The sequence below is a fragment of the Mesoplodon mirus genome, assembly GCF_964341445.2.
Source record: "Mesoplodon mirus genome assembly, chromosome: 8".
NCBI lineage: Eukaryota > Metazoa > Chordata > Mammalia > Artiodactyla > Ziphiidae > Mesoplodon > Mesoplodon mirus.
This window is the reverse complement of record NC_138984.1, coordinates 106779549-106796847: the sequence shown is the minus strand read 5'-3', so window position 1 is coordinate 106796847 and position 17299 is coordinate 106779549. Positions and strand designations below refer to the sequence as shown.

General features: G+C 40.3%; 1 long non-coding RNA gene across 4 annotated transcripts in view; it reads right to left on the bottom strand.

The window, feature by feature from the left end:
• The window catches only part of LOC309809669, a 94069-nt gene that overhangs the window by 62264 nt on the left and 14506 nt on the right, over positions 1 to 17299 (bottom strand). For all 4 annotated transcript variants that reach the window (XR_014294888.1, XR_014294889.1, XR_014294890.1 and 1 more), the window contains exon 2: positions 4865 to 5010. This is a non-coding gene — a long non-coding RNA (uncharacterized lncRNA). The remainder of the gene's footprint in view (positions 1 to 4864; positions 5011 to 17299) is intronic.

Here is a 17299-nt window from a genome sequence, read left to right as displayed (position 1 = left end):
TCTTGTATTATATGTTGCTAAAATGACATTGCCTGATATTAAAAGTTCCTATAAAATAAAAAAATCCTCATGAACAGCATCAGAAATAAAACCCAAGTCCTGAAAAATCGCACCTTCCAGCCCAGCTTCATTCCAAATCAAAATATGTATCTCTTTTATTCATAAAATGATACATATACTTATGAATAAAAGCCCAAAGCTGGGCATTTTGAAATGAGTTATCTAACCTCAGAAAGCAAATAAGATCATTTCCTTTCACATCTCTTCACTCCTAGCAATTACCTGACTGAATTTTAACCTGACTCTAAACAGGGAGGGAGCATCTATTTGCCCTGGCTGAATATTACAGCATCCATATGCATGTTTTCTTCCTTTCTAAAAGTCTATCTCTTAATAAGATTTTTTATTAATTTCCTCAAGCACATTTCCACTATCAGATATGCTGGTCATGCCTCACAAATGGCCTATGTTTTAGTGGTTACTGGTCATTATATAAGGAAAGAGGAGAACATCTCCTTCTGTGTGACTCAATGATTTAATAATTATTAATGAGACATTATGCTTTTGTACATTTCTGACAGATGATTAAGTACACTATAAATGTTTAACATCGTTCGTTCTCTGTGGTCTGGAAATGTGATGCCAGATGCCTACCCGTGCTTCACACAATCAGAAAAGACAAATTAGATCATGGCAATATGGCAGCACTGTTGATTTTTTTCAGTAATATTTACAATCTTCAGGTAAAATGTGAAATGAGAAAAAACATGTATGTGATGGCAGGTCCTTTTAATTGAAGGATTTTCCCCATACTCATTTGGAAGCAATTTATCTTGTAGGCAGTGGTGTTGGGATAACTCTTAGGCAAACTTCTTGAGCTGTGTCTTCTTGCATTAGCCTCCAGATGGCCAAAGGAGCCTCATTCTCACCCTTTGACTCAAGGCTCATTTTTGCTAATCCTTGCACACAGGAACTTTGGCCCACAGAACAAGGCTGCATGTCAGAATCACCTTGAATTTTGCTTAATATAGATTCCTAGGCCTCCCCTAGCCTAATTAAACCAAAATCTCTTGAGGTGGTCACAAGCACTGGTATTTTATTTTTAACTTCAAAATGTTTCTAAAATACAGCCAGGATTTGAGAACCTCTGATATATACAATCTGCAGTGCCATATTTAACACATGGACCCAAAATTCTTTGACAGTTCTCCTATTAGGAGGAGAGGTCTAGGGTCCCTCCTCTAGAATCTGGGCTCCATGACAACTTGACCAATACATTAAGGCAAAAGTGACACTATGCCAGTTTCCAAGACAAGTCCTTACCAACTGGCAGCTTCTACTTCCTTCCTGTCTCTTAAGACCTCATTCTTGGAATCCAGCTATTATTCTGTGAGGAAGCCCAAGCAGCTGATCCAGAGTCTAGCTGAGCAACCAGACTTCCAGTCATGTGAATGAGCCACCTTGGAAGTGGCTCCTCCAGCCCACAGTAGACCTGCCCCAGATCTCATCACAGAGACGTGATGAGACCTGCCAAGCCCTGGCCAGACTTCAGGTTCATGGGCAAAATAAATAATCAGTATTCTAAGCCATTAAATTTGTGGTGGTTTGTTAGGCAATAAATAACTGGAATAACTGTTCCCCCAGATGGTGTCATGGAAAGGAATTTGCTCTTTTAAAAGTTGAATCATAAGCATTAATGGGTTCAATGCCTCAAAAAATGCAGGCTTCCACCTTCTCTTTGGCCAAAATAATGAAACTCCTCTCCCTTCTTAACACATGATATAGCTCCTCCATGAAGCCTTCCCAATCTGCATTAGTTCTCTGTAATTTTTTCCCAACATCTCAAGTCTTATTTACAAAATTAATTAGCACTTTGGTCACATAAAATTATGAACTCGGGCTTCCCTGGTGGCACGGTGGTTGGGAGTCCGCCTGTCGATGCGGATGGCACAGGTTCGTGCCCCGGTCCGGGAGGATCCTGCGTGCCGTGGAGCGGCTGGGCCCGTGAGCCGTGGCCGCTGGGCCTGTGCGTCCGGAGCCTGTGCTCCGCAGCAGGAGAGGCCGCAACAGTGAGAGGCCCGCGTACCGCAAAAAAAAAAAAATTATGAACTCAAAATTTTGGAAAACAATTTTCATTTGAAAGATAGTTTGATGAGAAGATAATAATAGTCTTTGAAGAGCCAAATTCTGGAAAAGGGTACAAAGGCTTAGATGAAATTGATAAAAATCAGATTGAGTAAGTAAAGAATGCAATGATGGATGGAGAAATTACAACGTGGCGGGGTAAAGGGGGTTGTTTACATAGTGAGGAGCTAAGTGTCAGCAGTGGGCCTTAGAATATTCACTAGTTGGCTCTGGCTGCCATAAGAAAATACCAGACTTGGCTGGCTTAAACAACAGAAATTTGTTTTCTCTCAGTTCTGGAAGCTGGTAGTCCAAGATCAAGGTGCCAAGGTTTCTGGTGAGACTTCTCTTCTTGGCTTGTAGATAGCTACCTTCTCGCTATATCTACACATGTCCTTTCCTCTGTGCATGCTGGGGGAGAGAGAGCTCTGGTGTCTCCTTCTCTTCTTATAAGGACATCATTCCTATCAGATTAGCCCCCAATCCTTATGACCTCATTTAACCTTAATTACTTCCTTAAAGACCCTATCTCCAAATATAGTCACATTGTAAGTGAAGACTTCAACAGGTGGATTGGGAGGGGGGCAGGGAGGGGGACACAATTTCATCTATAACAGAATGGGAAATCCTTGGAAAAAATGGAGAATTACACCTTCCCTACATGCCCCAGGCTGGGTGGTCATTTTGCCATCACTCTTACTAATAATAATAACAATGGCAATCATTATTGATCAAAAACCAAGTACCCAACATTTCACATTATCACATTTGCTCCTCAAAACAACTGTAAAATAGGTTCTATTTTCTTCATTCTTATAGCTGAAGAAGCTGAACAAAAGAAAGTTCAATAGTTTATCCATGACCTCATAGCTGGTAAATATCAGAACACGAATTTGAACACAGGTCTGTGGTCTTCAAAGCCCCTGCTTGCAAAGCTAAACCAAGCTACCTATTTCATTCATTCATTCCTTTGTCCCTTCAAAAATTATTGAGCACCAATTATGATCCAGGTCCTGTGTTTGATCCTAGAGATGCAAAGTCGAGCTGCAGAAAAAAAAGTATTCTGACACCTGTTAAGACAGTAAGGAAGACTTTATTCAAGGGACTACCAAAATTTGGGGTGGGGGGTGGGAGGGTGCAATAGGGGAGAGAGGTCGGGCTCAACCCTGAATACAACAAGGACAAGGAGGGGGTGTTTACAGCCAAAGAGCAGGGTGAAGGTCAGAGGATGAAAAATTACTAAGAGGAAACAGTAGGGATAAGGAGAATTCTTGCTAGACCAACTCAACAGTATTCTTGCTGAAGGCAGACAAGGGTGATAAGATATTGAGGGTGAGGGATTTGATTAGATATCAAGGGTAGGGGATTTTTTGATAAACTGACCCAGCAGGATTTTTGCTTAAATTGGACTAAGTGGGCTAAGGACAGTGTCCAAATCAGGATCTAGTCAAGAAGAGGGCTCAGAGGACCCTGACTAAAGTCGGGTCAAAGAGAGAGTCTTTGCTACCCTGCTTGCAAGGAGTTTATAGTTCAATGAAGAGAAGGACGCCAGTCAGCAGCCGCAGTGTGGCGAGATCGATCTGTGGATCTCTTACCACGCAAATCACTAGGCTTCCTTCAGTTCTCAGGAATAAGTATTTGCACCTACATACTCTGGTTTTGAAATTGGCAGAGAAAAGTGCAGGAGGTGCTGTGTGTGCCCCTGTGGAAGCCAAGCCACAGATGGAGATGCCACGATTGTGAGACGCTGCTTCACAGAGGTTAGAAGCACTTGGAAGTGATCTCAACCATGGATCGGGCTCCACTTATTTTTGACACTCAATAGCTTCAAAAAGCAGGTTATCCCTAGAGGCCTCCTACACAGGTTTCCTCAGAGCAAATCAGTCGTTTCTTCATGACACAGTCTTTGGTTTTCCTTCTCATCTATTTCCTTGGTGCCACTAACCAAATTCCTGACTTGTGCTCAGCCAGCCTGAAAACACAGAATGTTACTGGACCATCCTTGCCTCTGGATTCAACTTTTATTTTAAAAGCTGGATTCCTTTGCAGGGCAAAAAGAATCTGCCCCTAAATTGATTGAGAGGCTTTAAGAACTCCAGCAGAATTAATGGCCCCGGTTTATCCCAGTCCCCATCGCAGACCTGGATATACTGCCAGATTGACTGGAAATGCCCCGGAATGATTCTGAAATTGTTCCTAGAGATTGGAGGCACACGGTCACTTTCTGGGATGGTTTAAGCGCTGACCAGTATTGCCAAGAGGATCCTGAGGAAAGAAGCCTCGAGAGGTTCCTAGGGTCCACGCCTCGCCCTCTCTGCTTCCTCCACCACCAGTTCTTACACTTGCATCTCTTTCAGCCTTCTCTGTGCCAGAGCCTTACCTCTGCCTCTAGCCTCTGGCAAGAGCACAGAAATTATCATTTATTGTTTTCAATTTTTAATATTTGAAACTGCTTTTTTCCCTACACTTTCCAAAACAAGAATATTTTGGAAAATATTAAAATATTGGAAATATTTTAATGTTCCACATAAAACAAGAAAATTGTAATAATTTGTCCCGAAGATTTTCAGAAAAGAATATAAAACACTGGCATAATTACATAGTCTTTAGCTCAGGGTATTATATTTCTATTATATAGTTATGGACCTGCCTTTTCTTTTATTCCCATTGGATAGAACAGTTTGCTTCAAAACCTTTTAAGTTCTGTTTTAAACGTCATAAAATTTATATACTGACAAACCTGTATTGACATTTTCAAACTCCGAGGTATTTCCACAAGACAGTTTACATCTGGAGCAGCCCAGGGGTATATGTTTTGGTTGATAAAGCATTTAGATGTTTGGGGATGTCAGGCAAAATTCCAGTGAGGAAGGAGCATGAGATAACCTAAAAAAAAGAAGTCAGGATGGGAGACAGTGAGTTTGGGAAAACCTTCTTTCCTGATGGACAACAACTAAAACGCCCTGGGGTTCACCCTGGAAAACAGGGTGCGAATGACTGAAACTCTTTTTTTTTTTCCAGAAATGTCAATCAAGAAGTGAGTTCAGGCAGTTGCATAGTCAAACTGCTGAGTTCTTTCAGCTGAGTAATATCGCCAGTGCAATTAGGAAATGTGTTTAGATTTTCTCAGTGATGTAAGTAAACCATGTTTAACCTAGTTCTGTTATACTCTATTAGAATAGATAGAAAAGGGGTTTCGTGTTCAGTGACATATCTCATCATGACCTAGAAAAAGTGGTCACGTAGGTAACATACAGAGTGAAGCTTCCTGGGTGTATTATCATTGGATGTAACATAGGCATGAGGGTGGGAGACCAACAAGACATGCCTGATTTGACCCTTAGTCATCTGGTTTAAGACTTTTCTGACCCAGAAATTCTAGGATGGTGGACATACGGACTTCTCTGGTATGATAGTTGATTTTATGTGTCAACTTGACCACACCACGGGGTGTCCAGATATTTGGTCAAACATTTTTCTAGATGTATCTGTTTCTGGGTGAGGTTAACATTTGAATCACTAGACTGACTAAAGCAGATTGCCCTCCCCAGTGTGAGCGGGTCCCATCTAATCTGCTGAAGGCTTGAATAGAACAGAAAGGTTGAGTAAGGGAGAATACCTCTCTCCCTGACTATCTTCAAACTGGGACATTAGTCTTCTCCTGACTGTGGACTTGGACTGAAAGTGAAACTCACACATTCGGCACTCCTGAGTCTCAGGCTTGCCTCTGCAGATCTTGGGACCTGTCAGCTTCCATCATCATGCGTGCCAATCCCTCATAATAGATCTCTTTATATATGTATGTCATTATATGACATACATATATAACTATATGTATATAATCATACATCATCTTCTAATGGCTCTGTTTCTCTGCAGAACCCTGACTAATATACTCGGTAACCGTGGGGTGCATAAATCAGGCCCTGCACCAACAGAGGAATCAAGAGACAGACAAAACAGATGCAGACAGGTACAGGGCAGAGACACACAGAGAGAGGCAGATAGAAAAAAAACAGAACAGGGCTTCCCTGGTGGCGCAGTGGTTGAGAGTCCGCCTGCCGATTGCAGGGGACACGGGTTCATGCCCCGCTCTGGGAAGATCCCACATGCCACAGAGTGGCTAGGCCCGTAAGCCATGGCTGCTGAGCCTGCGCGTCCGGAGCCTGTACTCCACAACGGGAGAGGCCACAACAGTGAGAGGCCCGCGTACCGCAAAAAAAAAAAAAAAAAAAACAGAACACACGACAGAAAGAAAGCAGGAAGGTATGCACACAGATATACCTATGCACAGAAGCACAAAGATAAGAAAAAGGTAAGAAAAAATACATGTTCTCTCTGATTCACTCATGGAGCTTTATTTCTCTATTTCAGGGAGTACATCTGAGGGGGAAACATGCCCCTTATATCTTAACTGCACCTCTGCCCAGTCAGAACCAGCTGTCAAAGATGTCTGTGGGCCAGCTACCTGAGCAGACTGCACAGCGCCCAGGAGGAGAGGAATGGTTCCAACACCTCCCGGATACTCACATACGAACCTGTGGCCACACCCCAAGCCTGAGACCCTCTGTAGGTGACACCATGTAAAGATGGCTCACTGTAAACCGGGCATCTCAACGCAGCTGCCCACTGGAGTCTCCTCAGACCTGACCCACCCTGGACCAGTTAAATCAGAATCTCTAGGGCCGAGGCATTGCTGTTTTTTGGAAGCTCCTCAGGGGAACCAGGAAGCAAGCAGGTTTGGGTTCTACTGCTTAAGGCCATTCGCCTGGGTTGCAGAGCTCAAACCTGAGAGCAATGCAAGTAGCCAGGTTTGATGATGTTTGTCACCTGGGCACACGACAGTTATCACTGACATGCCACGAGGTCTACTTTCTGTGCCACTTTCAAAGCTCCAAAGAGCACGGACTGGTCCCAAGAGCACACTGTCGCTCTCTGGTGCCAGGCTAAGTGCTCTACAGATGATGCCACATTTACTCCTCACAACACCCTGTGTCATGTAGGTATTACCTCCGTTTTTCAGGTAACAAAACTGAGGTCAGAGCGATTAAATGGTTTGCTAAGTTCAAAGAGCTAGTACGTGGCAGAGGCAGGGTTGCAACCAGATCTTCCACTCTGCTGCACAGAAAACACAGTGACGGCAGGCTTGGGTTTTATTCCTTTCATGTTTCAGGCTGTCTTCCACACAGATCGTTCTGAAAACGAAAACCAGCATTGCCTTCTGTGCAGAGCACAGGGCCACACACAGCAAGGCACGCGGCGCTTCCGTCTGGTGATCTTATTCTAGCCACGCCAACTGCACAATACGCTGTCACTTTTCCCTGGCCTGGGAAAAGACACAGTTAGAGCAACAGCCCACCACAAATGAGGGGGTGAAAGAGCTTTAAGTGTCTTCCTTGACTTTAATTAAGCTCACCAGAGAAGTAGATCACAAGGGATTCTGCAGAACTTTCTTTAGTTTTATTTATCTTATTCTTAATTCCGATTTAACAAAAAAATATTTTCCTCAAACCTATTCCACCAGTTTAAGGGATTTCTTTATCTATTAAGAAACAGTGCCATCTACTGATACATTTTCACACTGCTCATATAAACCATGAAAAAAAACTCACTGTTGTTCACACCTTAATTATGAACACTTTCCAAGACTTTCCTTAATTAGGAACACTTTCCAAGACTTTCCAATTCATCCTTTCCAAATGCCTGTTCTGCACTTATAACCATATATATTATTTTCTTTTATAGTGCAAATGACAAACGAGTTTGGAATTACACTAGGACTTTCAACCATAGGTCTTGAAAAATGGCGCCTCAAATCAAGATTTAATGAGGTAGGGAGCCAGGAGGCCCTGCACAGCAGTGACCACACCTGTTCACCCGAGCCTGCCTGGGAGCTGCATAGCCAACCCAGGAGGGCATGAACTCTACATTCCAAAATACCTAGGAATCAATCTAAAAATAAGTGTTTGCCTGCTACACAGAAAATTAGAAACATTATTAAGAGAAGTCAAAGTATATCTAAGTAAATGGAAAGCTATACTATGGATTGGGATACATATTCACAACAGAACTGAAATCTCCCCCAGAAGGAATAAAAATTGGTTCTGGAGGGATGAAAAATCTTACTGTCCTTACCTGTGTGTAAGGCACAGACATACAGTATATCTGTGGCATTAACATTTCATGGAGGTAGGGGGGTAATTAGGGGGAAAAAAGTCTAAAAAAGACTCTTTGGAGGAATATTAGGGAAAAAAAGGTTGAGAAGCTTGAATTAGGAGATTCAATATTGTAAATATATCAATTCTTCCAACCAATTCATAGATTTAATTCACTTCTAATGAAAACTCCGAGAGAGAGAGAGAGACAGTAAATTGACAAGCTGGTCATAAATGTATATTGAAGGGAAAGGAAGGATGGACAGTTTATGGTATATCAAGACTCAAGATAGTGCTACAGTAACAAGAGAGTGGTACTGGCCCAGGCCAGGCAAAGAGACCACTGTAGACTGGAGAGCCCAGAAACAAATACGTGTACTTTTTGACACTTGGTTTACAGAATAGTGGAGAGCGGACTATCTTGTCAACAAATGGTACTTAGATTTCCATAGGAAAGAAATGAAAACTGACCCTTCATAACTTCTGGTGGATCATAGGTATAAAGACCCCAGACCAGCAGTGTCAGCACCACCCGGGAACTTGACAGAAATGCAAACTCTCCAGCCTCGCCCCAGATGTGCTCAGCCAGAAAGTGTGGCAGTGGGTCTCAGCCAGCTGGGTTCAGTCAAGCCTTTCAGGTCACTCTGATGCACAGGGAAGTGTGAGAGTCACTGTTTTAGATGCTAAATTAGGGGACTATCTGCATGATCAAGGTAAGAAAAGCCTTCCTAAACAAAACATAACTGTAAAGAAAAAGATGGGTAAATAAAAATGCAGACCTTCTGTTCATCAAACGAGACCATAAAGAAAGTTAAAAGGCAAACTATGCAGTGGAAGAAGAAACTTGTAACACAAAACTGACCAAGTCTTACATCCAGAACATATAAAGAACTATCTATCAGTAAGAAAAAGGCAGACAACCCAAAAGAAAAATGGGCAAGAGACCTGAATAGACACTCCTTAGAAGATAACATCCAAATGGCTAGGTATCCAGTAAATTTAGAAATTAGAGAAATAAAGGTTAAAATTACAGTGTAATACGATTACAGACCCATCAGAATAGCTGAAATTAAAGATTGGCAACATCCAAGTGTTGGTTGGTGAGACAATAGAACAGAAGTTGGCAAACTCTCCTTATAAAGTGCCAGATGCTAAAATTTTTAGGCTGTGCAGTCAAGAGATAAAACCAAGGATAGGATATGGGGAGGGGGAAGGGTAAGCTGTGACAAAGCGAAAGAGAGGCATGGACATATATACACTACCAAACGTAAGGTAGATAGCTAGTGGGAAGCAGCCACAGAGCACAGGGAGATCAGCTCGGTGCTTTGTGACCGCCTGGAGGGGTGGGATAGGGAGGGTGGGAGGGAGGGAGATGCATGAGGGAAGGGATGTGGGAACAGATGTATATGTATGACTGATTCACTTTGTTATAAAGCAGAATCTAATAAAAAAAATTTTTTTAATAAATAAATAAATAAATAAATAAGGAAAAAAAACAAAAAAACAAGGATATATACACATACATGTATGTATATGTGGTGATTACATACATACATTTTGTATTTTACAATTTTAGTTTTATATGTATGTGTGTGTATATATATATATATATATATATATAGTTAAACTGGTAAAATACATATATTCATATACATATACATATATTTCATGTATAGCTCTGCCTCATTCTTGGCACTAGATACTCAATGCACAAAATACCAAATGAATCAATTACCTTTAAGAAAATAAGTACCTTTCTCTTTAATTAACTATATTAATTACATAAATAAAATAAATTGTACTTCCTCTAGAGCTGATGTGAGTCTCAGTTTCCACATCTGCAAGAGAATGGCTCATCAGCTTTCACTCCAAATACTTCGATGATTTTTTTTTTTTTTTTTTTTTTTTTGGCTGCGTTGGGTCTTCGTTGCTGTGTGTGGGCTTTCTCTAGTTGCGGCGAATGGGAGCTACTCTTCATTGTGGTGCACGGGCTTCTCATTGCGGTGGCTTCTCTTGTTGTGGAACATGGGCTCTAGGCGTGCGGACTCAGTAGTGTGGCACACGGGCTTAGTTGCTCAGTGGCATGTGGGATCTTCCCAGACCAGGGCTTGAACCCGTGTCCCCTGCATTGGCAGGTGGATTCTTAACCACTGTACCACCAGGGAAGCCCCACGATGATGTATTTCTTAAAGACATTTTAAAGACTCCAGGATGTTACCTGAAGGCACTTCCGACAAGTGCCTTGCCAAATGTCGTCACCTCTCTATTTGAGCTGTTCTTAGAAGACTGAACCCAGGTATCCATAAACACAACAAAATTCAATAAAGGAGCCACATTCAGTCCTGCCTTATTTATTCAGTGATGTGAGGGAAGGCAACTTTCAGGATACATTGAGTTTCTCTCTTTTGCATTTAGTAATTCACCCATTCAACAAATATTTACTTAGAGCTTTTACCATGCCTAAACTTTTATTTTCACCATTTTAATGCAAATATTTCTGAAATATTTTATATCTTTCTCTGCCTTTTACACAAAGAAGGCTGAGCATAATTTAATCTTTTCTTAATGATTCAGCCTTATCATAGAACCAAACTATACTCTAAACTGTTGGCTTTCAAATACTATACATTTTAAACGAGAAGCCACATTATACAATTCTAACATATGAAATAGATAAAAAGAAGAGTTGAAGTGAGAAATAGGGGTGTGGCAGAATCCCACCCACTTGGTATTTCTGGGACAACACAGAAAACTAAGACTCCAGGAATCATCATTAGAAACTTCTGGTGCCACATAGTAACACTCTCAAAGGCTGCTGAAAGATAGAAGGCTACTCCTATGCTCAATAATCCTAAATTATGATCCAAACTTTATGTCCTTTTTTTAAGTTTGAATGTGTTTTATAGTGTCCTTCACAATGTCAGCAATCGCTTCTTGCTGCCTATCAGCATGGCTCTCGGTATCTGCTCTCCTCCGCCCACCCACCCCCAACGTTTGTGGTTTCTGCAGATGAGAAATCAAAGTCACCAATCTTCATAGGAGTGTGGGTAGATCAAGAGTCCAGAGACTAGTAGGACTTCAGAGGCTCTTTCTTGAATAAAAGACATAGGCTTTACATTTTGGACCTTGAGTGATCTATTTTGACAGTCACACATCTGTTTTTCTAAGTTCCAGATTTCAAATATATACTTGAAGATAAGTAACCTTTAATGAAATCATTCTCTAACACCATATAGAAAAATAAACTCAAAATGGATTAAAAATTGAAACGTAAGACTGGAAACCATAAAACCCCTAGAAGAAAACATAGGCAAAACACTCTTTGACATAAACTGTAGCAATATTTTTTAAGATCTGTCTCCTAAAGCAAAGGAAATAAAAGCAAAAATGAACAAATGGGACCTAATTAAACTTAAAAGCTTTTTCACAGCAAAAGGAAACCATCGAGAAAGCAAAGAGACAACTTAATGAATAGGAGAAAATATTCACAAATGATATGACCAATAAGGGGTTAATATCCAAAATATAAAAACAGCTCATACAACTCAACATCAAAAAAACAAACAACCCAATTAAAAGAATGGGCAGAAGACCTGAATACACATTTTTCCAAGGAAGACATACACATGGCCAACAGGTACATGAAATCATCAGAAAAACATAAATTAGAACCAAGATGAGTTATCACCTCACACCTGTCAGAATGGCTATCATCAAAAAGACCACGTTTTTGGTGAGGATGTGGAGAAAAAGGAACCCTCATACACTGTTGGTGGGAATGTAAATTGGTGCAGCCACTATGGAAAACAGAACGGAGGTTCCTCAAAAAACTAAAAATAGAACTACCATATGACCCAGCAATTCCACTCCTGGGTATTTATCTGGAAAAAAAAAAAAAAGAAGCACTAATTCAAAAAGATACATGCACCCTAATGTTCATATCAGCATTATTTATAATTGCCAAGATATGGAAGCAACCTAAGTGTCCATCAACAGACGAATATATATATATACATATACATTGGGTTGGCCAAAAAGTTCATTCAGGTTTTTCCTTAATGGAAAACCTGAATGATCTTTTTGGTCAACCCAATATATACCACATCTTCTTCATATATATATTCTTTGTGTGTGTGTGCATATATATATATACACACATATATATATATAATACAATGGAATATTACTTAGCCATAAAAAATAATAAAATTTTACCATTTGCAACAACATGGATAGACTTGGAGGGTATTATGCTAAATGAAATAAGTGAGACACAGAAAGACAAATACTGTATGACAGGGGTCTCCAACCCCCAGGCTGCAGACCGGTAGTGGTCCACGGCCTGGTAGGAACCGGGCCACACAGCAGGAGGTGAGTGGTGGGCAAACGAGTGAAGCTTCATCTACTGCTCCCCGTCACTCCCCATCACTCGCATTACCACCTGAACCATCCCGCCACCCCCGTCCATGGAAAAATTGTCTTCCGTGAAACTGGTCCCTGGTGCCAAAAAGGTTGGGGACCGCTGCTGTATTATATCACTTATGGGACTTCCCTGGTGGTCCAGCAGTAAAGAATCTGCCTTCCAATGCAGGGGACGTGGGTTCAATCCCTGGTCGGGGAACTAAGATCCCACATGCTGTGGGACAACTAAGCCTACACTCCACAACTACTGAGCTCATACGCCTCAACTAGAGAGCCTGTGTTCCACAAACTACAGAGCCCATGAACTCTGGACCCCATGCACCACAACTACAGAGCCCACACACCCTGGAGCCCTCGCACCACAACTAGAGAGAAGCCCGAGTGCCACAACGAAGAGCCCACACCTCAATGTAAGATCCCATACGCCTCAATGAAGACCCCGCATGCTGCAACTAAGACCCAACGCAGCCAAAAAAAAAAAGAAAAGAAAAGAAAGAAAATAAATAAATAAAATAAATATTTTTAAAAATAGATATTACTTACATGTGGAATCTAAAAAGTAAAAGAAACTAGTGAATATAACAAAAAAGAAACAGACTCACAGATATAGAGAACAAACTAGTGGTTACCAGTGGGGAGAGGGAAGAGGAGAGGGGTAATATGCAGCAGAGGGTTATGAGGTACAAACTCCTAGGTATAAAATAAATAAGCTACAAGGATATATTGTACAAAACAGGGAATATAGCCAATATCTTATAAGAACTATAAATGGAATATAATCTTTAAAAATTGTTGTAAACCTGAAACTTACATAATATTGTACATCAACCACGCCTCAATAAAAAAAGAAGATGTGACCTTTAGTTAACTATGGAAATTCTCTACCATCAATTCAATGAGACTGAATTAGCATTGTAGATAGTGATTCCATTTTCTCAATTGAGGAATGTTTCTAGAATCTCTAAGAACCATATCTACTAGTAACTTTCAAATGCAAATATTTGGATTGACTCCTGTACATTTAAATTTACTTCTATAAAACACTTACCTATAAGAACTGGGGAAGAAATTATTCTCCGCACCACACATGTACATAAACATAAAATCTGTGCCCTTCATTTAACCCAACAGTCTTGGAGTTCACTGAATGAAAGAAGTTGTTGCCAGAAATAAACTGTTAAATTCATTCTAAGATGATATGCTCACCCCTGGCATTTTGGAGCCCTACTAACAGCAGCTTTCTTAGCAAACTGACATAATTTCTTGGTATTATGAGGGCACTGGGTAAAAGAATGCATCAAATGGATTTATAAGGTGAAAATATAAAACATACAAGTAGACAGAGAGCAAGCACACCATAAAGGCACACAGACTCAGTTATATCCAATGATCAGTTACAGAAACAAATTCAGTTCAATAACTTAACCCTGAATATATGTTTCTCTATGGGCCTTAAGCATCCTGCAAATTCACCTTCAACTTTATTTCATATCACCAAAACATTTTGTCTATATGGAAACTGTGGAGTTTGTGGAAACAACAGTTTTAATAGAACTGAATGGAGTATCTGATTTCACATATGTATAAAATCTAAAATGTGAATAATGTCTTAGGGGATATCTCTACTCACCAGATTTGTGATGCTTGAATCTCTCCTTCTGATTCTTGGCAAGTGGTTATCTGTTTATTGTTGGATACAGGGCCAGAGAGCTTTCTGGATTAGTTCTATATTTATTCAAGCCTTACTAGAATATATTCATGTATTATTAAATATTTGTATTTGGTACAACTTTAATTTTGAATTCGATGTGGGTTCCATTAAAACTATAAAATTCTTTCTAATACTTAAGAATACGCATACTTCAGATACGTAATGCTAAACTTGCAAAAGTCAATTCAAAACATAAGCAGAATAAACAGATAATCTTTCATTTCTTCACAATAATAAAGCCTTACTTCTTGTATCTCATTCTAAGTGGTATGAATCCCTCCTCCCCAAAAGAGATCATTTAAATAAAAATAGCAATATTTTGAAATGATGCAAAATCTACTGATAACTATCTGAATGTGAGAAATATTTCTCTAAAAATTTAAATGGATTGCCCAGATTAATAAAATTACTTTAAGGCTACAAATCATATCCCTTTTGAGCAATTAACAGTTATATTTCAGGTAACATAATTAAGTATTCATTTGAAAATAATTCAAGGTTCTTGAAATAGATCTAAAGGAAAATTCAGGGTAGATCTGATGCAAAGGATGGGGTGTTACAAAAACTCACCATACACTCAGAACAGACTTTGCAAATCCCCAGTTATTTTAGCTCAGTAAAAAGATAGAGAAAAAAGTTAACTGTTTTCTTTTTTGCTTTTAATTTAAAAAGAAATAAACCTTTTTTCTTACCACAGCGAATATCAAATTTACACAAAACCTTGGCTCATCAAATAGAAGCCAAGACATAAGATTATTCAACATTACAGTAAAAAAATTGATAAAACCCAGAGTACATCAAAGCTATTTCAGCAGCTGCTGCTACATTCTAAGCGAAAATATCCATGGGAGAAAGCCAAACTTCAAATAGGGTCCAAGGCACCCCTCCAATCTACACCAGGGATATTTTATCAGCTCTGCTCATGGAAAGAGACCACAGTCCCCAAAATCAGATAGAAACGCTTTCAGGGCCCCCTGGTGGTGATTTATAGACCTCCGGCATCAGATACAAATGACCATGAATCAAATAAACCAAAGCAGCCAGGGGCCAAGACCAGGTTCTACAAACTAGTATCTCCTCTACATGATGCTCAGCATTTTTGTGTGTCTAGTTTGTCTATCTCAGATCAATCTCTCTACATGTAGCCTACTACAAGAAAAATATTTTTTTCATTCCTCTCAATTTGCTACAACTTAAAAAAAAGAACTTTTAGTACCTTGACACAAATAACCCTCCCTGTCTCCCTCTTTAGATAATTTTCACAAAAAGCATATTGTACAACACTGTGCTTAAGTGTACAAACTCATAAATCTTCATGGAATCAACCTATTCTTAGTACTGGCAAATGAATTACTGTCAGCTTAAATCTTTTAAGTGTCGATATGTTAAGAGTGGTGGATTTAACAGAATAGAAAGGAGTATATAACTGATTTTCACCAGGAACAACAACCTAAAAAAAGGAGCGAATCAATGGCCTATTAAGTCTGGAATGCTCTACCTGGCCAGGTGAGGTTGATCCAATAAACCAGTCCTCTAAATCTACCAGAGAGATAGATGGCCCTATTGGTAGAACCAGAATTCACCAAAGAACCTGCACAAGGTGTTCAGCACTTGGCCAAATATTATAATCAACTGAGAAGTCTTTTATAATGAGGAAGCCCGCCTACTCCCAGAGATTCTGATTTAATTGGTTTGGAGTGAGGTCTGGATGTGAGTACTTTATAAAAGCTCCCCAGGTCACTCTTAAGGACAGTCAGAACTGAGAACCCCTGCACTATTCCTAGGGGCTCTAAGCTAGGCAGTCAGTCAGGCTGCACCCATGTCTGTCTGTGGTTGAGTCCAGACTACAAAGGGTCACTTCTCTCATTCAAGTTGCAGACAAAATAAAGCATAATCTTACTGCAATTTACATTGAAGTTACATTGTTGGAAAATTCTACATATGTTAAAATCATGCAAAAATACTTTGTATTTCTATGTGAAATGGAGTTCAGTGCCAAGCTCAGATAATTAAACACATAAGTATATATGAAAGTCATGTGTGAAGTGAGACAATACCTTATATAGAAGACTGTCCTGTGAGCTGTAGGCAAACACTCTGTTCCTCTCCCACTAAACACCTCCAACTATTTTGGGGTACAAACAAAAATGCTCCCACAGATTTCCAAAGAGCCTCCTAGGTGGCAGCACTGCCCCCACAAGAGGCAGGTAATACAGCCTTTGGCTTTAGTACTTACACACGCCATGTGCACTCATAGAACCCTGCTTTTCCTTTGTAATGATACAGCCACATGTAAATATTTGCTTGATGTCTGACACCTTCATACTAAGGGCACCAAGAGAACAGCGACTGTGTCTGCATTTTGCTCACCATTGTGTTCTTAGCGCTTTGCATTGGTGCCAGCACACAGTGGGCACTCAATCAATTTTGCTGAATGAATGACTGAACATGATTCCTCTGGTGCTGAGTGCTGACAGAGCAGACAGCTCCATGCATGGCTGTGTACTAGAGTCAGAAAAGGCACTAATAGGAGTCCAGAACAGCCAACAGGACTCTTGCCTTGATTATTAGAGTTCATGTGTATGTTTCCTGTTGTCTTAGATCAGGTTGCTATAACAAAATTCCATAGCCTAGGTGGTTTATAAAAAATGGAAATTTATTTTTTACAGTTCTAGGGGCTGAAAGTCTAAGACAGGTTGCCAGCATTGTGAGGACCCTCTTCTTGTTGCAGATAGAGGATGTCTCATTGTAACCCCACATGGCAGAGAGCAAAAAGGAAAGAAAGCTCTCCAGTGACTCTTATGAGGGCACTAATCCCATTCACGAGGGCTCCACCCTCGTGACCTCATCTATTCCCAATGGCCCCCCAAAGGCCCCATCTCCTAAA